The sequence below is a fragment of the Sciurus carolinensis genome, chromosome 16 (genome assembly GCF_902686445.1).
Source record: "Sciurus carolinensis chromosome 16, mSciCar1.2, whole genome shotgun sequence".
Taxonomy (NCBI): Eukaryota; Metazoa; Chordata; class Mammalia; order Rodentia; family Sciuridae; genus Sciurus; species Sciurus carolinensis.
The window spans coordinates 15,750,716-15,771,104 of NC_062228.1; the positions used below are offsets into that span (position 1 = coordinate 15,750,716).

General features: G+C 36.3%; 1 protein-coding gene, 1 non-coding gene and 1 pseudogene across 4 annotated transcripts in view; 1 reads left to right on the forward strand and 2 right to left on the reverse strand.

The window, feature by feature from the left end:
• The window catches only part of Nfat5 (nuclear factor of activated T cells 5), a 108,936-nt gene that overhangs the window by 81,949 nt on the left and 6,598 nt on the right, over positions 1 to 20,389 (reverse strand). The window lies entirely within an intron of this gene.
• Positions 2,698 to 3,412, forward strand: LOC124966962 (60S ribosomal protein L7-like; annotated as a pseudogene).
• Positions 4,431 to 4,507, reverse strand: Trnav-cac (transfer RNA valine (anticodon CAC)). Its single transcript has one exon. It is a non-coding gene; the product is annotated as a tRNA-Val (tRNA).

The window sequence follows — 20,389 nt, forward strand, 5'->3', positions numbered from 1 at the left end:
GAGGAGGGTATGGGTGGAGGAGGTGGGTCACTGGGGGCATACACTTGTGGTTTAAATTTTGTTGGTGGTAAGGGGAGCAGGCGCTTTCTTCTTCCTGATTGTCATGTTCTGAGCTGCTTTCCTCCATCACACCCTTCTGCCCTGATGTTCTGCTTCATCTCTGTCCCAGAGCAATAAAGTTGGCCATCTATGGACCAAGACTTCTAAAACACTGAGCCCCCAAATAAACTTTTCCTCCTCTAATTGTTCTTGTTGGTTCTTTTGGTCACAATGATAAAAAATTTGACTAAAACAGCCTTTATAATTTCTTAGGCAACACCAGAGTGTGTTGAGTCCAGTGTTAAATTTTTTGCCCTCAATGAGGTAAGACCTACTGCCACCACTGCCACTACCACTGGGGACTGAACCCAGTGATGCTCTACCCTATCTCTAATCCTTTTTATATGTTTTGTTTCGAGATAGGGTCTCATTAAGTTGCTCGGGTTAGTCTTGAACTTATGATCTTCCTGCCTCAGCCTCCCAAAGGTCTGGGATGACAGGCATGTACCCTTGTGCCCCACAGACGCTTCCTAACACTCTTCAATGCTCCTGAAATATAAGGTTTTTAAACTCAGGTCAATACAAACAGGCATCGAACCCAACTCTTTTTGAGCTCTGAGCTGTGTTCCCTCTAATTCTCTCAGGCAGTTTTTTCCTTACCCTTGCAAAGTTCTCCCACATCCATGCAATGACCACTATTCAACTCAATACTCCAAGATGCCTTCAGGAAATTCTGTGTGTACCTTTCTTCTCTTCAGCACTCTGCCTCAAGAACTCTAGGCATTTTGGTCTCCCAAAACTCTAAGCTCTACCATCTCAACTCGCAATCACTGGACTCTCTGGTTGAGTTTCCCCTTTTTGTACATTGATGGCCTAGAAACTATCTCCAGGCATTTACAGGGCTCATGTCTGTTAATTCTCTCTCAGGGATCACTGTTCTTTATTGCCTGATGTTAAATATAAAGAAGTGGGGTGTGGTGGCACATACCTGTAATCCCAGTTACAGAGGCTGAGGAGGAGGGTCACAAGTTTGAGGTCAGCCACAGCAACTTAGCCAAGACCCTGTCTTGGAACCAAATAAAAGGGGGGAGGGGGCATAGGATGTAGCTTGATAGTACAGTGCCCCCTGGGTTCAATTCCAAGTACCAAAAAATAGATAAATAAATGAATAATAAAAATAGAAATAAAGAGAACATTATCTCACATATATTTTTTTCTGGCTTTTTCAATGTTTGATGTTTCAGGCAGGAGGGCAAAATCTAGTCTCTCTTAAATCTACCCTGGTTTAAAGCAGAAATTATTCTACTGTAATTTTAACCCACATCAATATGTTCTTTTCGTTGCGCACAGAAAAAAGAGAATTCATATTAACATGTTCTACTTGACAACCTTCAATAAATTTGAAATTATCAGGTTATTTAACTTAATATTCAAGAATATTTTATGTGTCCTATGTAAAAGACACTGATAGAAGCCAGCCACAAAAAGAGAGTACCATCTTGTCAGAGTACAAAAATACTCTGGGGCTGGAAATATAGCTCAGTTGGTAGAGTGCTTGCCTAGCAAACACAAGACCCTGGGTTCAATCCCCAGCATCGCAAAAAAAAAAAAAAAACTGTACATATATAAATATAGCCTTTATACTCCAGGCAAAAGAAAGGATTTAAAAGAAATTTAGTGAGGTGGAGATACAGCTTAGTGGTAGAGCACTTGCCTAGCATACACAAGGCCCTAGGTTCAATCCCCAATACCACAGGAAAAAAAGACACAGTAGTTTCTATCCTCAAAGACCCGAAAAGCTAGCTGGAATAAGTATATACATATGCAACACAATGAAATATTCAAAGAGTGAGAATAGCATGTAAAATTTGACAATAATTGTAATTAAAAACCAGAGACAGGAGACAAAGGTCTTGAGTAATCAAGTAAAGATTCTTTGAAAAGGTACCTTTTGGGGAAGATCTAATAAAGCCAGCACAAATCTATCATAAAGCAATCAATAGATATAAACAAATACAGACTCAGAAACTTTCTAAAACCTAATTTGATAGATCACAGCAGCAATAGTAAAGACTAGGCTAATAAACTTAATAGTTATATTCGCAGGATATAATGTAACATAAAAATACTAATTACACATTTGTTGAATGAATATTTGAGTGCCTATTTTATGATGCTGCAGATTTATCTCTCCCTCTCCATTCTCATCTTTCCTACCACATTCTCATTGAGATACAATGATTTTCATTTCTTTACCTGTATTTCTTGGCAAATGCCATTGTTTTGCCTGAAACACCGACCTTCCTATAACCCCTTTCAACCAGTTTTTCCTGATCACTTCAATCCAACATATTCTCCTATGTATTTATCTGACCAGAGTATTTATCATACATTTTTCAGTAACTGCCTATTAAGACTATACATATCACAAGGACAATTGGCTGAGTCAGTCTCATTCAGTTTCCTCAGCAAACAGCACAGTGCTTGACACAAACAGGCACTCTATTGATGAATGCCTGTGAAGCAGGATGTAGGGGTGCATTTCTACCATCCCAGCCACTCTGGAGGCTGAAGTTTAAGGCCATCCTGGGCAACTTGGTGAGATCTTGTCTCAAAGGTGGGGTTGGGGGGGGGGGCTCTCTTTTTCCGGCTGGAACCATGGAGGGTGCCAAAGAGAAGAAAAAGAAGGTTCCTGCTGTGCTGGACACCCTTAAGGAAAAGCAAAGGAATTATGTGGAGCTGAAGGTAAAATGCCCGAGGAAGAAGTTTGTGCAAAAGATGAGGACACTTATCTATGAAAAAGTCAAGCACTACCACAAGAAATATAGGCAGATATACAGAACGGAGATTCAAATGGCTAGGATGGCAAGAAAAGCTGGCAACTTCTATGTACCTGCAGAAACCAAGTTTGCATTTGTCGTAAGGATCAGAGGGTTCAATGGTGTGAGCCCAAATGTTTGTAAAGTGTTAAAACTTCTTGGCCTTTTCCAGTCTTCAGTGGCAACTTCGCTAAGCTCAACACAGGCTCAATTAACATGCTGAGTATTATGGAACCATATATTGCATGGGGGTACCCAAACCTGAAGCCAGTGAATGAACTAAACTACAGTGTGGATATAGCAAAATCAGTAAGAAATGAATTGCCTTGACAGATAACACTTTGACTGCTTAACCTCTTGGTAAATATGGCATCATCTGCATGGAGGATCTGATTCACAAGATCTACACTGTTGGAAAACACTTCAAAGAAGCAAATAACTTCCTGTAGTCCTTCAAATTATCTTCTCCAAAAGGTGGAATGAAAAAAAAGATCACCCATTTTGTATAAGGTGAAGATGCTGGTAACAGGGAAGATCTTCAACATGAAGGATGAACTAAGGTATCTACAATGGTATTTTTATAATTTGGTCAGTTAATAAAACAGTATCTGCTCTCAAAAAAAAGGAGGGGGAATCAGGAATACAGCTCAGTGGTAGAACACTTGACTAGCACGTGTGAGACCCTGGGTTTTTAATCTAAAGTGGAGGGGAGGGGATAAGGAGGAAAAAAAAAATGAAAGAAAGAAAGAAAAGGACACTGGGAGCACATACGATTGCTGAGAGATCATATAAAGAAGAAAAAAAAAAGACAGGTAGAAGGGTCAGAATGGGAAAAGAAGTCAGAAGAAATAAGCTAGGCTAGGGGAAAGTTAGGAGAGCTTAAGCATACCGAGTCAAGAAAAAACAATCTTGGAAGTGGATTGTCAAAAGTGAAAATGGCCAGGCACGGTGGCACATGCCTGTAATACCAGTAGCTCCGGAGGCTAAGACAGGAAGGAGGATTTCAAGTTCAAAGCCAGCTTCAGCAATGGCAAGGTGCTAAGCAACTCAGTGAGACCCTGTCTCTAAATAAAATACAAAACAGTGCTGGGGATGTGGTTCAGGCACTGAGTGCCTCTGAGTTCAAGCCCTAGTACCAAAAAAAAAAAAAAAAAAAAAAAAAAACTGAAAATGCCTCATTTAGCTTAAAAAAAGAAAAACCTGAAATAATACATGTACTTTATATGGCAAAATGTGTTTCTTGATACTTTTACCAAAAACGTAGCAAGGGAGTGATGAAGGCAAACAGTTGAAGTCCAAATGGAAGTGGACTTCAACTTAATAAATCACAACTTGGCTTCTCTTGACAAATCACAGTAGCACAAACTTGTAATTCTATTACTGAGGAGCCTGAGGCAGCAAGAAGGATTCCAAGTTCAAGGTCAGCCTGGGCAATTTAATGAGACCCTATCTCAAAATTTTTTGAAAAATTTTAAACCTCTCAGGTTTCAGTTACACATGGCCAATCATGGTCCAAAAATATTAAACAGCAAGTTTCAGAAATAAACAATTCATTATTATTATTTTTTTTTTTTGCTGTGCTGGGGATTGAACCCAGGGCCTCATGCTTGTGAGGCAAGCACTCTACCAACTGAGCTACATCCCCAGCCCACAATTCATTAATTTTAAACTGTGCACCATATTCGGGAGTACAAAAAAATCTCACCCTGTCCATCTCCAGGAATGTAAATCATCCCTTTGTCCAGCATATCCACACTGTACGACTATCCATCCACTAATCACTTTGTAGCCTTTACAGTTATCAGATCAACTTCCAAGATATCACAGTCTTTTATTCAAGTAACCCTCGTTTCACTTAATAATGGTCTTAAAGGGCAAGAGCAGAGATAATGATTTTATTACAGCATATTTTTATAACTTTTCTATTTGATTGAGTTATCCATCTCTTTTACTGTGTCTAATTTCTAAATAAAACTTTTTTTCCCCCTAGTACTAGGAACTGAACCCAGAGGCACTCTACCACTGGGATATATCCCCCAACCCATTATTTTTTATTTTGAGATGGGATCTAAGTTGCCCAGGCTGGTCTCAAAGTTGTTATCCTTCCAACTCAGCTTCCTGAGTAGCTGGGATTATTAGCATGCATCACCACACCCAGTCTTTAAATTAAACTTATCATGGGTAGGTACATGTAGGAAAAAACATAATATATATATATCTTGACACTATTCATGGTTTCAGGCATTCAATGTGAATCTCGGAATTTAACCTCTGCTGATGCGTGGGTCTCTATTATATACCAATACTGCTCATAATAAGAGGTAGGTAGCATGTCATAAGGAAAGAGCAAAGGTTGACTTAATACAGGAAGGTTTTGGTGTCTCATTTATTTTTTTTTAAAGTGATAATACCTACCTATCTTGTAGAGTTGTGAGCACTAGCAATAATGTGTACAACACATCTAAAACTATTATATTAATTGGAGCCTCTCTTGCTCATTCTAAGCACACACTCTACCACTAAGCTACACTCCCCGACTCATCAATTTCATATCTTCCTTTTTAAAAATATAACATTCAATCCCAAGACATTTTCTTCTATCATTATTCTCTAAATATATGATTTATAATAACATGTCATTTATGAAGATTATTAAACAAAAGATAACCAAGCTTCCTCTATTTTCCCTAACCTAGAAAAGGAAAATACTGAACCTCGGAGGATTCTAATAAGATAAGCAAAAATTTTTAAGTAACTAATTCATCTAAGTTATAAAAATTCTCTTAATGGTAAAAAAGGGTCTTATGTTTTAAATGTTCTTTAATAAATTGGAAATATGAAGTTGAGATTCATACTACACAAGAAAGCAGCAGAGCAAGGATGTGAATCCAGATCTGCTGATTCCAAAGCTTGTGTACTTTGGTTTGGGTGTGGTTTTATCTAATAACAAGCAAGTAGTCTAACTTATTTACTCCATTCTCAAGATAAAGCTAAAAGATGCCAAGTTTGAAGTATTCACTGAAATACAGAAGAGTTGAAGAGATTTAGAAATAGAAGACAAGCTGGGAGTGGTGGTGTGTGTCTATAACCCGGCCAACTAAGAAAGCTGAAGCAGAAGGATTTCAAACACCAGTCTCTGTAACTTAGGGAGAACCCTGTCTCAAAATTTAAGTAATAAAAGTAAAAAGGGTAGGAGATATTGTTCCAGGCTAAGCACTTTAAGTTCAAATCCCTAGTACTGCGCAAAAAAAAAAAAAAAAAAAAAAAAAAAAAAAAGACCAGGGAACAAATTAAAGTGTTCAGTAGAGCACTCATCATGTAGAAAATCCTACATAAAAGTCTCAGCTATTATTAACCACACAAAATAACCTTACCAGGAATGTTCATTTGTACATTACAGTAATCTACAGCTGTTAAATAACAAATTGAAGAAATAGTCCATCACCAAAGGATCAATTAAGCAAGTAAAATTTTGTTAAAACAATATATAAAAATTATAAAGATCTATATTTAATAACATCAGTAAGTCAATATAACAAGATATATATATAATCCTATTCATGCACAAATGTATAAATAAGTAAATGTTTATAAACAGATGTCTGAAAGAATCATCACCAACATATTAACAGTGGTAATTATCTAGATGTGGCAGGATTTCATGTGATTTGTCCTTGTTTTTTATTTTTCCATATATTTTTTAAAAATATGTAAGTGTGTGTGTATATTTAAATTCTAACAGACTACACATAAGTCAGTATCAGCAGGAAAAAGTAGTTAAGAAAATGAAAAAGACCAGTGGGGGTTAATTCCAAGGATAAGATAAAACATGAGATTATATCTTGAAAAATTCCTTTACTCTGTCCCTATTGTTTTTTATTCCTATGTCTCCTGTTGATATACCCAATCCTGAACAACCCTAATCCTTCATCATTCCTGAATCACAGTTCATAGGGGTTTTTTGTTTATTTGGTTGGTCTTGGTAATGGGAATTAAACCCAGGGATGCTTTATCACAATGCTACATCCTCAACACCCCCCCACCCCCAGCTTTTTTTTTTTAATTTTGAGACAGAGTCTCACTAAATTGCTTAGGGCCTCACTGGCTTTGAACTTGCAACCCTCCTGCCTCAGCCTCCTGAGTTGCTGGGATTACAGACATGCACCACTGTACCCTGCAGTTCCTACGTTTTGTTGGAGAAAATCAAAACATGCAAACTAATAGCCCTATGGATTCATGATCTTCCTCCAATCAGCTCAGGAGTTTGTTATTGTTGTTGTTGATAGTTGGGATTAAATCCAAGGGTACTTTACCACTGATCTATATCCCCAATCCTTTTCTTTTTTTGATTTTGAGATAGTCTTACGAAATTGCCAAGGGTCTTGCTAAATTGCTGAGATTGGCCTTGAACTTGAAATCTTCCAGCTTAAGGCCTCCAAAGTCACTGGGATTACAAAAAAAAGTATTCCTTGTCACTATACCTACAATTCCTCACAATAATTCTCTCCACGTCACTCCCCACACTGATCATTCTTGGCAAGTGACAGTTTATTTCTTTACAGAAAACTACCTAGAATTTCCCATACCTCCTTTCCCAGATACACATTATCCTTCCTTTGTGCCTTTGGATCCAAGAATAGAAGAAACTCTGGATACTAGGTCCCCTTTTCTTTGGGTTCCAAAATTTCTTGTATTCCTGTCCTTTATCTTCAATTTCTTCAAACCACAAAAGATTCCCATTTGCATTATTTCCTAGATTCTACTCTTTATCTTTTAATTTTTTACAGACTGCATTTTGATTCATTGTACACAAATGAGATACATCATTTTGTTTCTATGGTTGTAAATTCTACTCTTTTGGTTCTCTTCAGGAGTATCTTTAGCAGAGGAGAAAAGACTTCACTAAATTCCTCCACTTTCTCTATCAAAAAAAAAAAAAAAAACATTTCATATAAACTTTTATATAGAATGATTTCATATAAATTAAGTACTTTAATGTTCACACAAAACAAATGCAAAAATAGCCAATATTATCTCTTAACCAAGACCTCTGATGTACTTAAATTTAATCTAGCAGTTACCCACAGTCCTCACTGACCCCTATCAATGCCTAATTAACAATAAAAATACAAGAATATCCTTTGAGACTTAGTAGGGTTTATAGTTTCCATAACTACCGAAGTATGTCACATTTCACTAATGTAGTTTTTCTTTTTTCTGGTTCACTGCCACAATTTTGTGACATTTATTGGAAAACTGCAATTCTCTTGCTACTATTAAATAAAAACATTTGTAAGCATGCATATTAATAGTCAAAAATTTTTCCACTCTAAACAATGTTAATATGTCTACTTTCAGAATTTTTCAAAGACATATGTAGCCTGGTCTGGCTTAACAAAATTTAGTTTTTGATTATCAAAAACATAGCACAGTCAGTGGTGTTTAGGTTATCCAATTTCCATTTAAAGCTAAAGATTCTAGGTTCCATATAGAGTATAACAGAAATTCACACTATCAGAACAGAAGGAAGTAAACTATAAATGATAGACAATTCAAATATGCTGTTAAATGCAATATGAGATAGTCTTTCCATGTACCACCACACAACTACATGTCCTATTAACAAAAGTTAAGTCTATGTACCACACTCTAAAAATGTTTTTTGTTTTCTGAACATAGCTTAATCGTGGTAGAATATATACAGAATTTACCATTTAGTCACTTTCCTATCAGGTCATTGCAATTACACATAATATCAGGATACATTATGCCACATTTGTACATGCACATAACATAATTTGATCAATCTCATTCTCCAGTAACTTTCCTTTCCCTTCCTTTCCCCCCATTTTAGCCATTTTAAGCATGCAATTCAGTGACATTAGATATATTCACAATGTTGTGCAGTCATCATTATGCACTTCCATAACTTTTTAATCCTCCCATGCAGAAACTTTGTGCCTATTAAATAATAGTTCCTACTGTCCTACTGTCCCTGTCCTACTGTTACCTACTGTCCCTGGTAACCACAATTCTACTTTGTATTTCTGTACAGTTGAGTATTCTACATACATCATGTATCTAGTTACCTCATGTAAATGGAATCATAAAATATTTGTCCCTTTTTGTCTGGCTTATTCCACTTTGCATATGTTTTCTATTTAATACATGTTGTAGCATGTATTAAAATGTCATTCCTTTTTAAGGTTGAATAAAATTCCACTAGACATGTATATCACACTTTATCCATCTGCTGATGGACACTGGGATCATTTCCATCTTATGAGTACTGTAAATAATGTTGCTAGTGTACAAGTATTTGAGTTCCCACTTTCATGTAAAACAAGTGGAACATCGGGCAGTATCATACAGTAATTTGTTTAGCTATGTTAAGAAACTATTTTCCACAGCACTTGAGTCAATTTACATTCTCACTAGCAACACACAAGGAAAACTAATTTTATTAGAGATAGCACTACACAATAAAAAATAGAGTGCACAAATTCTATCATTAGCACTGTTTAAACTCTTCCTATGCATTTTGTTTATATATATATCCTTATAAATACAGACATAGATACATATACATATATACTTTCAACTTGAGATATAATTCACCTGTCATACAAGTCACCTATTTTTCCCCCAGTACAGAAAATGAACCCAAGGCCATCCCCAACTCTTTTTGTTTTAGTTCTACAGGGTCTCACTAACTTGCCCAAGCTGGCCTTAAACTTGTGATCCTCCTGCCTCAAGCTCCCTATTTGCTGGGATTACAGGTGTGACCATTCACAATTCACCTACTGAAAGTATATAATTCAATAGCTTTCAGTATAGTCAGTTGTTGCAGCCATTACCACAATAAATTTTAGAACATTTTTATCACACCTAAAAGAAACCCACACCCTTTCTTTAACTATCATGCTTCTATTTCCCACTCCCACGATCTAGAAACCACTAATCTATTTTCCACCTCTACAAATTTGCCTTTTTTATATATTTTATGTAAATAGGATGATATGAGATGTGGTCTATTATGATTAAAATGTTTTCAAAGTCCATCCAGGTTGTAGTATAGATCAGTACCTCGTATCTTTTGTTGTTGTTATTGGTTTTTGTTTTGCTTCGTAGTGCTGAGGATGAAACCCAGGGCCAAGCACACTAACTCTGATGTACATCCCCAGCCCCTTCATTCCTTTTTATGACCAAATAATATTTCATTGTATGGGCAATCCACATTTTGGTTATCTAGCCATTCATCAGTTGATAAGACATTTGGGTTTTTTCACAAATTGATTATCACAAAAAAGGCTATGACTAAAATTCATATCCAAGTTACTGTGCAGACACTTTCTCTCGCATTATATAAATCCAGCAGAATTACTGGATAACATGCTAACTCCAAGTATAACTTTTTGAAAAAGTACCAGATTCTTTTCCACAGTGGCTGCACCATTTATGCTCAACAACAGTATATGTGAGTCAGGTGTGGTGGCGCACACCTGTAACCCCAGCAACTCAGGAGGCTGAGGCAGAAGGATCACAAGTTCAAAGCCACCTCAGCAATTTAGTGAGGCCCTGTCTCAAAATAAAAAAATAAAAAGGGCTGGGGATACGGCTTAGTGGTTAAGCCCCCTTAGTGGTTCAACCCATGGTACAAAAAAAAGTGTATGTGATTTCACCACATGCTTGCTTATGTGCTATTATACTTTTTCTTTTCTTTTCTTTGAGATAGGCTGTAATTATGCTACCCAGGAAAGTCTCAAACTTCTGGGCTAAAGAGATCCTCCTGCCTCAGCCTCTCAAGTAGGTAGGGCTACAACTGTGCGCCACCACACCCACATTATCTTTTTTATTACAGTCATGGTAGCAGGTGTGAAGTGGTATGTCCTGTGGTTTTGATTTGAAGTTCCCAGTATCAAAGATGTTGAACATCTTTTCTGTTTATTAGTATAATTTTATTGCATAAATGCTTTCATATTAAAACATTTGTTTAGCAACATTTATGAAAAATATCAGTCACCATGTCTTTAAATATAGATTAAATGTTTACTAGCATAAGTACTATTTTGCTGCTATTAAGTATATAAAAATAATTGTTCTAACCAATAAAATAAAGTCATCAGACCCCACTAATAGTCTGTTTACAGTCAGTCACCTAAATGCTTCCTCATATAACTGACATATTTGTATTTAAAAGGGATCACTTGGGCTGGGGAGATAGCTCAGTTGGTAGAGTGCTCACCTTGCAAGCACAAGGCCCTGGGTTTGATCCCCAGCACCGCAAAAAATAAAATAAAATAAAATAATATGTAAGGGCATAGGCTTAATCCCTAGCATTAAAAAAATTAAAAATAAAAAAGGACTATTAATTCCTATGCTCATGAATATCAATCAAAGGACTGAAATAACTAAAAAAAAAACTTTTTCTGGACTTAAGAATCTTATAACTAAAAGACTGATTTCTAGCACAGAAAAGAAGTCTTAAAAATATTCTTCACTTTTAATACAATTATTCCAAAAGTAGCAATATTACACTAATGAAATCAATAATACAATCAGTATTTTAGATGCTACTTTGTTCCTGGAACCCTGCAGAAAGTGAAGGATAAAATAATTTATATACATTATTTTTCGTACATGAAAGATTATTTTTAAAATATTTTTTAGTTATCCATGGGCCTTTATTTTTATTTATACATTTATTTACAAGCAGTGCTGAAAATCAAACCCAGGGTCTCACAAGTGCCAGGCATCCACTCCACCACTGAGCCATAGCCCCTGCCCCCTACATTTAAAAAAAAAATCTATAAATATTTTTAAATCTTACTTCCCATTGGCATATTTTTAAAAGTGACATTTGCTCCTGGAAATATGACAGTTAAAAGTTACAAGATTCAAGTCGGGCTAGGTGGCGCATATCTGTAATCCCAGCAGCTCGGGAGGCTAAGGCAGGAGGATTGTGAATTCAAAGCCAGCCTCAGCACTAAGCAACTCAGTGGGACCCTGTCTCTAAATAAAATACAAAAAAGGGCTGGGGATGTGGCTCAGTGGTTAAGTGCCCCTGAGTTCAATCCCCAGTACTGAGAGAAAAAAAAAGTTACAAGATTCAGCAAGGAGTAGTGGCACAAGTCTGCAGTCCCAGTTACTTGGGAGGCTGAGGCAGGAGACTCACTTGAGCCCACAAAATCAAACTGAGCAACATAGCAAGACCCCATCTCAAAATAAATAAAAATAAAATAACAAAATTTTTTAAATTATAAGATTCACTTAATAGTTGTTGTGGGATAGGTTCACAGGAGTGATCCTCACACACCCACTTCACCTTCACTCTACTGAAATCCCAGGAAAGCACACATGTAAAAGACTTAAGAAAGTCAGATTATATATAGTTAATGTTGGATTAAAAAAAAAAAAAAAAACTCTATTTCCAGTTCTAACATCACATCATATAAACTGGTTATACTCTGTTGTGTGGAGCATAGACTTTCGCAAACTCTTATTTATTGAGATCCATTCCAAAAATTAATCCTCCCAAACACAAAGTGGAAAAAACAAATTCTGCTGATAAAAATTACATTTTCTAATAAAAGCAAGAGGAATCATCTTCTATGCCATAAAATTTAAGTCTGCATTTCTAGCTTTGTCAATTATCCATGATGGTTCCATTATCATTTTAGATTTTATTTTTTTATCCTTGAATGAAGATACAATATTGCCTCAGAGAACTTTTTCTCACTAAATTACATAGTTACACATTTTGCCCTAAAGCTACCTTTTTCAAGTTTCAAGAGAACATTCTGATTTGAGTATTCTGGGTTTAGTAAACAAATCCTCAATTTTCATCTTATTCATATAATTATCTTTACAGATTAAATAGTCCCAATTCTTTAAAGGCCAAATTCTTCATCTATAGTCAATTTAATGCAATTATTATTCCAACTGAAGATTTGATACTTGGTTGTGTACAACAACAGCACAACCCACTCAGACTTCCAATCCCTCCATTCCTTCTCTCCTAGATTCACATTCACATTCATTCACTCCTTCAATAAATACTAAGAAACTGTCATATACAAAACACTTGTGCCTGGAGTATAAGAACACAGGGTACATTCCCTGCCCTTGAGAATCTTAACATCTGTTACAATTTAGACATGAGGTGGCCACCAAAAGCTCCTGCTTGAGAGAAAGCAAGAATGTTCAGAGGTGAGATGATTAGATTATGAGAGTGCTGGCCTGATCACTGGATTAATCCACTGATATAGATTAACTGTGTGGTAAATGAAAGCAGGTAGGGTGTGACTGGAAGAAGTAGGCAGCTGAGGGCAAGACCTGGAGGTTTGTATTTGTCCCTGAAGAGCAGAGGTAACTTCCCCCACCATCCCCCACTCTCTCTCTCTTTCTCTCACTCTCTGCTTCCTGGTTGCCATGTCCTGAACTGCTTTCTTCTGCCACCACCCTTCCACCATGATGTTCTGCCTCACCTCAGGTCCAGAGCTGATCGATCATGGACTCCAAAATAAAGTTTTAAGTTGTTCTTGAGAAATGTTTTAGTCACAGTAATGAAATAGTTGACTACAACCACATCCATTATATCTTCAAAATAAAAACTGGACTACACTAGATATTTTTTATGGTTTACTACATCTTTACACCTATGGCTGATTCTCATACTTTACAATTAGATTTAGACATTTTTTCCTGAACAGATGCATACTGGTCAACCCTCATCCATGCGGGATACATTCCAAGACCCCCCCAAAGGATACCTGAAACCACACATAGTACAGAACTCTAGTTACACTTTTTTTCCCTACACATAAGTATATAATAAAGTGTAATTTACAAATTAGGCACAGTAGATATTAATAACTAATAAAACAATAATTATAACAATATGCTAAGATAAAAGTTATATGAATATGGTCTCCCTCTGTTGACAGAGTAAAGACAAATATAATATTTTCTAGCTGGGTACAGTGGTGTAGGCAGGTAATCTCATCAACTCAAGAGGCTGAGGCAGGAAGATGGAAGCCCGGGCAGTTTAGTGAGGCCCTAAGCAATTTAGCAAGACCCTGTTCTCAAAAAATTAAAGGACTGGGGATACAACACAGTAGTTAAGCACCCCAGGTTCAATTCCCAGCATCAAGAGAAAAAGAAAGAAAGAAAAAGTTAAAAGGACTGGGATAAGGTTCAGTGGTACAATGCGGGTGGTTCAATCTCCAGTACCATAAAAGAATAATAAATAAAAATAAATATAATGTAAATTGGGGGGGGGATTGAGATTGAACAGGGTACTTTACCATTGAGCTATATCCCCAGCCTGTTTTGTTGTTTTTGTTTTTGTTTTTTTAATTTGAAACACGCTCAGAGTCTACCTGGGTTGCTGAGGCTGGCCTCAAATTTGCAATCCTCTTGCTTCAGCCTCCCAATTCTCTGGAGTCACAGGGCAGGGTGGGTCACTGCACTAGATAAAATGTAAAACTTCCTTAAAAACAAATCTTAACCACGCATAGTGACAAACACCTGCAATCCTAGCAACTTGGTAGATGAAGCAGGAGGATTCCAAATTTGAGGTTGACCTGGGCAATTTAGCAAAATCCTATCTCAAAATAAAAATTTCTGGAAAGGGCTCGGGATATAGGTCAGTGGTACAGGGCTTTTCTAGCAAGCATGAGGCCCTGGGCTTGATCCCTTGCATGAAAATAAATAAATTTCTAAGAAACCTACACTTTGGAATTTATAGGCATCCTTATAATCCCAGTGACTCAAGAAACAGGCAGGAGGATCCCAAGTTCAAGACCAGCCTCAGCAAATTTAGTGAGGCCCTAAGAAACTGAGACCCTGTCTCAAAAACAATAAAAAACAGAGGGCTCCACGTATACTCAGTAGAAAAGCAATCCTAGTTTTAATCCCCAGTACCATAATTAATAATAATAAAAGAATAAATGAGCCGGTTGAGGTGATGCATACCTACAATCCCAGGCACTCAGGAGGCTAAGGCAGGAGGACCACAAATTTGAAAGCAGATATAGTAATTTACCAAGATTTTGTCTCAGAATAAATTTTTTAAAAATGACTGAGGATGTAGGTCCAGGGGTAGAGTTTTCTTCAGTTCAATCCACAGTACTGGTGGGAAAAAAAAGAAAGAGCTAGGCAGGGCAGTGCACGACTACAATTCCAGGAACTCAGGAGGGCTCAGGCAGGAGGATCCTGATTTCAAGAACAAACTTAGAAAATTCACAAGGCCCAACTTAGTGAGATCCTGTCTCAAAATTTAAAAGGGCTGGGGATGTAGCACAGGGGTAAAGAGCCCCCAGCCGGGTTCAATTCACAGCACCAAAAAAAAAAAAAAAAAAAAAAAAAAAATATATATATATATATATATATATATGAAAGAGCAAAAAACGTATTACCTTTATGCCCGTTTTAAAAAATACTATGTTCCCTATGTTCAATGGTGGTAGAACAAAAAAACTTAAAAAAGCAAAGAATATATACTATATAAATTCATTTTTGTGAAATTCTAAAAAAAAGGGGCAAAACTAATCTATGGTAAACAAAAGTTGATCAATAGTTCCCTGGGGCTGGAGTGAGTACGATTCACTACAAAGGAATAAGTAGCTTTACTGAGTGATGAAAATATTCTATACCTTGACTATGCTGACTATTCAAACATAAACACTTGTAAAAAACTCACAAAGCACCCAGGATGGTGCACACTCTGTAATCCTAGCTACTGGGAGTCTGAGGGAGGATTAAAAGTTCAAAGTCACCCTCAACAACTTAGCAAGGCCCTAGCAACTTGGTGAGACCCTGGCTCCAAATAAAAATTAAAAAGGGCTAGAGATGGTTATGCATCTCTGGCTTCAATCCCTGGTTTCAAAAAAAATAAAAATAAAAATTCAAGGAACATTTAAAATGGATGCACTTCTGTACTTCTCTAATGAACGTTTTGTTAAAAAAAAAAAAGGTATAAAAGGATACAAGAACATTATTGAGTAGAAGCAACAAAAGTAGAGAGTGTCATGCAAAAATAAACCAAAAGATGGAAGGAGCAGATTAGGAAAAAAAGAAAAAGAAAAAAGAAAGAAAGAAAAAGAAAAATGGAAAGGAAAACCAAAGTAAATTAATAAAACTCTATGGGAAATAAAACTATTCACATAGTATTTTATAGTTTTCAAACCCCTTCAACATTATTTTAATTGTTTTCCCTTTAAGTCTTAATTAAGTAAGCACTGATAAGGTCTCTAAAGAAAAGAAATGTTCAGTTATTTCCCATAGGATCTCAGAATTTGACCCAAAATTTTCAAATTCCTAACATAGAACTTTCAGAAAGTTCCAGAAACAAAGACCAACCATAGCAAGAAACAAAACTAATTCCTAAGGCTCCTATTAGTAGTTTCTTCTACTGATCATTGCTTCTGAAATTTATCTCTGGAATAGCCAGCAGAAATAAGGAGCAATGACTTCCATAAAAGTACTGCCAAAGAAATCAAGAGCCCAACCACCCCTCACTTTTAAATTCTCCGCAGACAGTGGCTTCTGCTTAATCTTCCTTCATTTTACTTGAGTCCCCCTATCAGTCAAGAAAGAGTTTCAACCAGTCATCTGCTTCAGTTAAATCTTAAAACTATCACCAAAGACAATGATTTGTTGATTGTGAATGTTAAAATTTTCCCCCAAGGGGTCATCATATTACTGATTTCTATTATGTGATTTTTCATTACAGTATGGAAACAAAGTAATAAAGAATCCAACACAAAATATTCTTTATATACCATTTTAACAGTAGTGTAATCTTATTAGGGTCCAAAGGGCAAATGCCCATTATCAAATGTTTGTGCTATACAAATCCATATAAGCTCACAACTCTAGGGTAAAACTGTTGAGTTCCAGCTGAGCGCAAGGTGTGCAACGGTGCACAACAGCGAACAACTGTAATTCCAGCGTCTTGAGTGTGAAGCAAAAGGATCAAAAGTTTGAAGCCAGCCTCAGCAACTAAGTGAGGCCCTAAGGCTAGACTGTCTCAAAATTATTTAAAAAAAAAAAAAAAATTTTTTTTTTTTTTTTTTTTTAATAAAAACACAAAACAAGCTGGAGATGTGGCTTAGTTAAGAGCTCTGGGTTCAATTCCCTGGTACCAAAAAATGAAATAAAATAAGATAAAATAAAAATGTTGAGGTTCAAATTCCAGCCTGGTTCACCAGCTATGTAATCGTAAAAAATTAATGAAAAATAAATCGAATCCCTCTGTACCTTAGTTTGCTTTAGCAGGGCATGGTGACACACACCTGTAATCTCAGCTACTCAGAGGCATGAGGATACCAAGTTCAAACCAGCCTGGGAAATTTAGCAAGACCCAGTGTCAAAATAAAAAACTTAAAAAGTAGTTCAATGGGAGAGCACTTGCCTAGCATGTACAAGGCCTTGGCTTCCAACTCCAGTACTATAAAAAAAGAAAAAGGGGGTTGGGGACTTAACTTACTGGCAGAGCACTTGCCTAGCATGTGCAAGGCCCTGAGTTCAGTCCTTCGCCCTGAAAAAAAAAAAAAAAAGAAAAAGAAAAAGAAAAAGAAAAAGAAAGATTAAGTCATTTTTTTTAATTAAAACTTATTTTATAAATGTAATTAACTACTTACCTCACCATTAGAAATATCTTATTTTCAAAGCTAAGCACCAAATTTAGTAAAGTAGTACTCACAATGTTTTCTGAATGGGAAAGAAATGTTAAACATTTATGGCTGGAAAGCAATAATAGCCATCACCTATTTATTAAGTAAGTATTACCGATAAAGGCTGGGAGTGTAACTCAATGGTACAGTGCACGTACAGTACATTGCCTAGCATGTACAAGACCCTGGGTTAATCCCTAGTACTGCAGGAAAAAATAAGAAAAAAAGGCTGTGGGTGTAGCTTAGTGGTACAACGGTTGCCTAGCATATGGGAGGTCCTGGGTTCGATCTTCAGCACCTCAAAAAATAAACAGAAGAGGAAAGTATTTTTAAAAAGTTAGTAAGGGCCAGGGACATGGTGGTGTACACCTATAATCCCAGTGGCTCAGGAGGTTGAGGCAGGAGGATCAAGAGTTCAAAGTCATCCTCAGCAATTTAGTGAGGCTCTAAGCAACTCAGCAAGACCTTGTCTTTAAAAAAAAAATACAAAAAGAGCTGGCAATATGGTCCAGTGGTTAAGTGCCCCTGTGTTCAATCCCCAATACCAAGAATAAAATAAAATAAAAAGTTAGTAAGAATAAACCAGGTGGTGGTGCACACCTGTAATCCCAATGAGACTGAGAGACTGAGAAAGATCAAAGTTTCCAGGTCTCAAAATAAAAAATAAAATTGAATGGGGGGCTGGAATTGTAACTCAGTAGTAGAGTGCTTACAGCATAGCATGTATGAGGCACTGGCTTGGATCTTCACCACCACAAAAAAATAAATAATAAAGTAAAGGTATTATGTCCATCTGCAACTAAAAATATATATATTTTTTAAAAATTGGATGACGATAGAGCTCAGTAGTAGTGTGTCCCTGGGATTTAATCCCCAGTACCATAAAAATAAGTTATTAAGATTAAAAATAAATAAGGAAAAAAAAACTGAAATCTCACTCATGTAACATATCTTCAGTTCAAATCATTAGAGATATATTTTTATCACAACATCAGGTTTTATTTATATTTCAAAGCTAAACCCATTATCTGTGGTTAATACATTAAAAAAGTCTACCTTTTCATTCAACGTTTATAATTAGCATCTTATAAACCTTGTTATTTTTTAAACTTGATTTTCATTAACACAACAGCAAATAAAAGACACACAAATCTCTTTTATGTAACTTGAAATAAAATCTGAGCCAATAACAAGAAAATAATATAGTAAGCAACAGTTCTATTGAAGAATGTCTTTTTTCTCACTAACATTAACAGGACTATTCTGTGTCACTAAACAATCAGGCCTAGCTGATCTCTCACATAATTTTATTTATTTATTTATTTATTTATTTATTTATTTATTTATTTGAAGGGGACTGAACTCAGGGGCACTTAACCACTGAGCCACATCCCCAGCCCTTTTTCTTTTTCTTTTTTTTCCCCATCTTTTTTGTTTGTTTGATTTGGTACTGGGAAGTGAATCCAGGGGCACTTAACCACTGAGCTACATTCTCAGTCCTTTTCTTTGTATTTTATTTAGAGACAGGATCTCACTGAGTTTCTTAGGGACTCACTAAATTGTTATGCTGACTTTGAACTTGCCATCTTCCTGCCTCAGCTTACCCAGTTGCTGGGGTTATAGGCATGTGCCACTGCACCCAGACAATCTTTTTTATTTATAAGTACCTGCTATTTCCAATATAAAATATAACCTAATGAGTCTACTTTTTCTAATAAAAAGTGGCTATTTTTATATGTAATATTGGTCACAATAGGAAATGTTTTTCTGCATTACCACGTTCAACTTTAGGGGACTACTACGATAAACAGAAGAATCAAGAGAGAATCAACTATTCAGGAGGCTGAGGCAGGAGGACTGCAAATTCAAGGTCAGCCTGGGCAACTTAGTAAGACCCTGTCTTAAAATAAAAGACTGGGGATGTAACTCAGTACTAAAGCACCCCTCGATTCCATCCCCACTACAGGGCAGGGGGTGGAGGGGAATGAATCAAGCCTACCATGGCCCAACCCTATAATCCTAGAGACTCAAGAGAAGCTGAAGCAGAAGGATTGTAAATTCAAAGCTAACCTCAGCAATTCAGTGAAGCCCTAAGCAATTTACCAAGACCCTGTCTTAAATAAAAAATGAAGGGGTGCTGCGGAGATAGCTCAGTTGGTAGAGTGCTTGCTTTGTAAGCATAAGGCCCTGGGTTCAATCCCCAGCACCCCAAAAAAAAAAAAAAAAAAATGAAAAAGGGGTTGGAGATGTAGCTAAGCACCTGAGTTCAATCCCTGGTACCAAAAAATAAATAATAATGAATCAAGATCAGACCATGAAACACATGATTAGAATATGGATTTATATCCATTTCTTTTAATAAGCAAATTCTAGTATTAAATGAAATCAAGTACTGGGGATATGGCTCAAGAGCAGAGCACTTGCCTACTATGTATAAAGCTCAGGATTCAATCCCCAGTACGAAACAAAAGAAAATAATGAAAGCAGAATTTAGGCAGCTACGAAAACAGATGATTAGGGGGCTAGGGTTGTGGTTCAGTGGTAGAGTGCTCCCCTATCACATGTGAGGCACTGGGTCTATACTCAGCATCACATAAAATAAAATAAATAAAACAAAGTTATTAAAAAAATGATAGGAAATCAGAGACATGGATTCTATTGGCAGAAGGCAGGGGTGAACTAGGAATGATTTTTCACATTATGAACTTAATTATTTCCATAATTATATTCTTAACTTACAAGTATGGATCCATACAGATAAATACTAAACAAGAAAATAATTCGACAGTTTAAAGTGTTTTTGATAAATCCTTTCTAATAAAATATCTTTATATGTATCATCACATAGGTGTT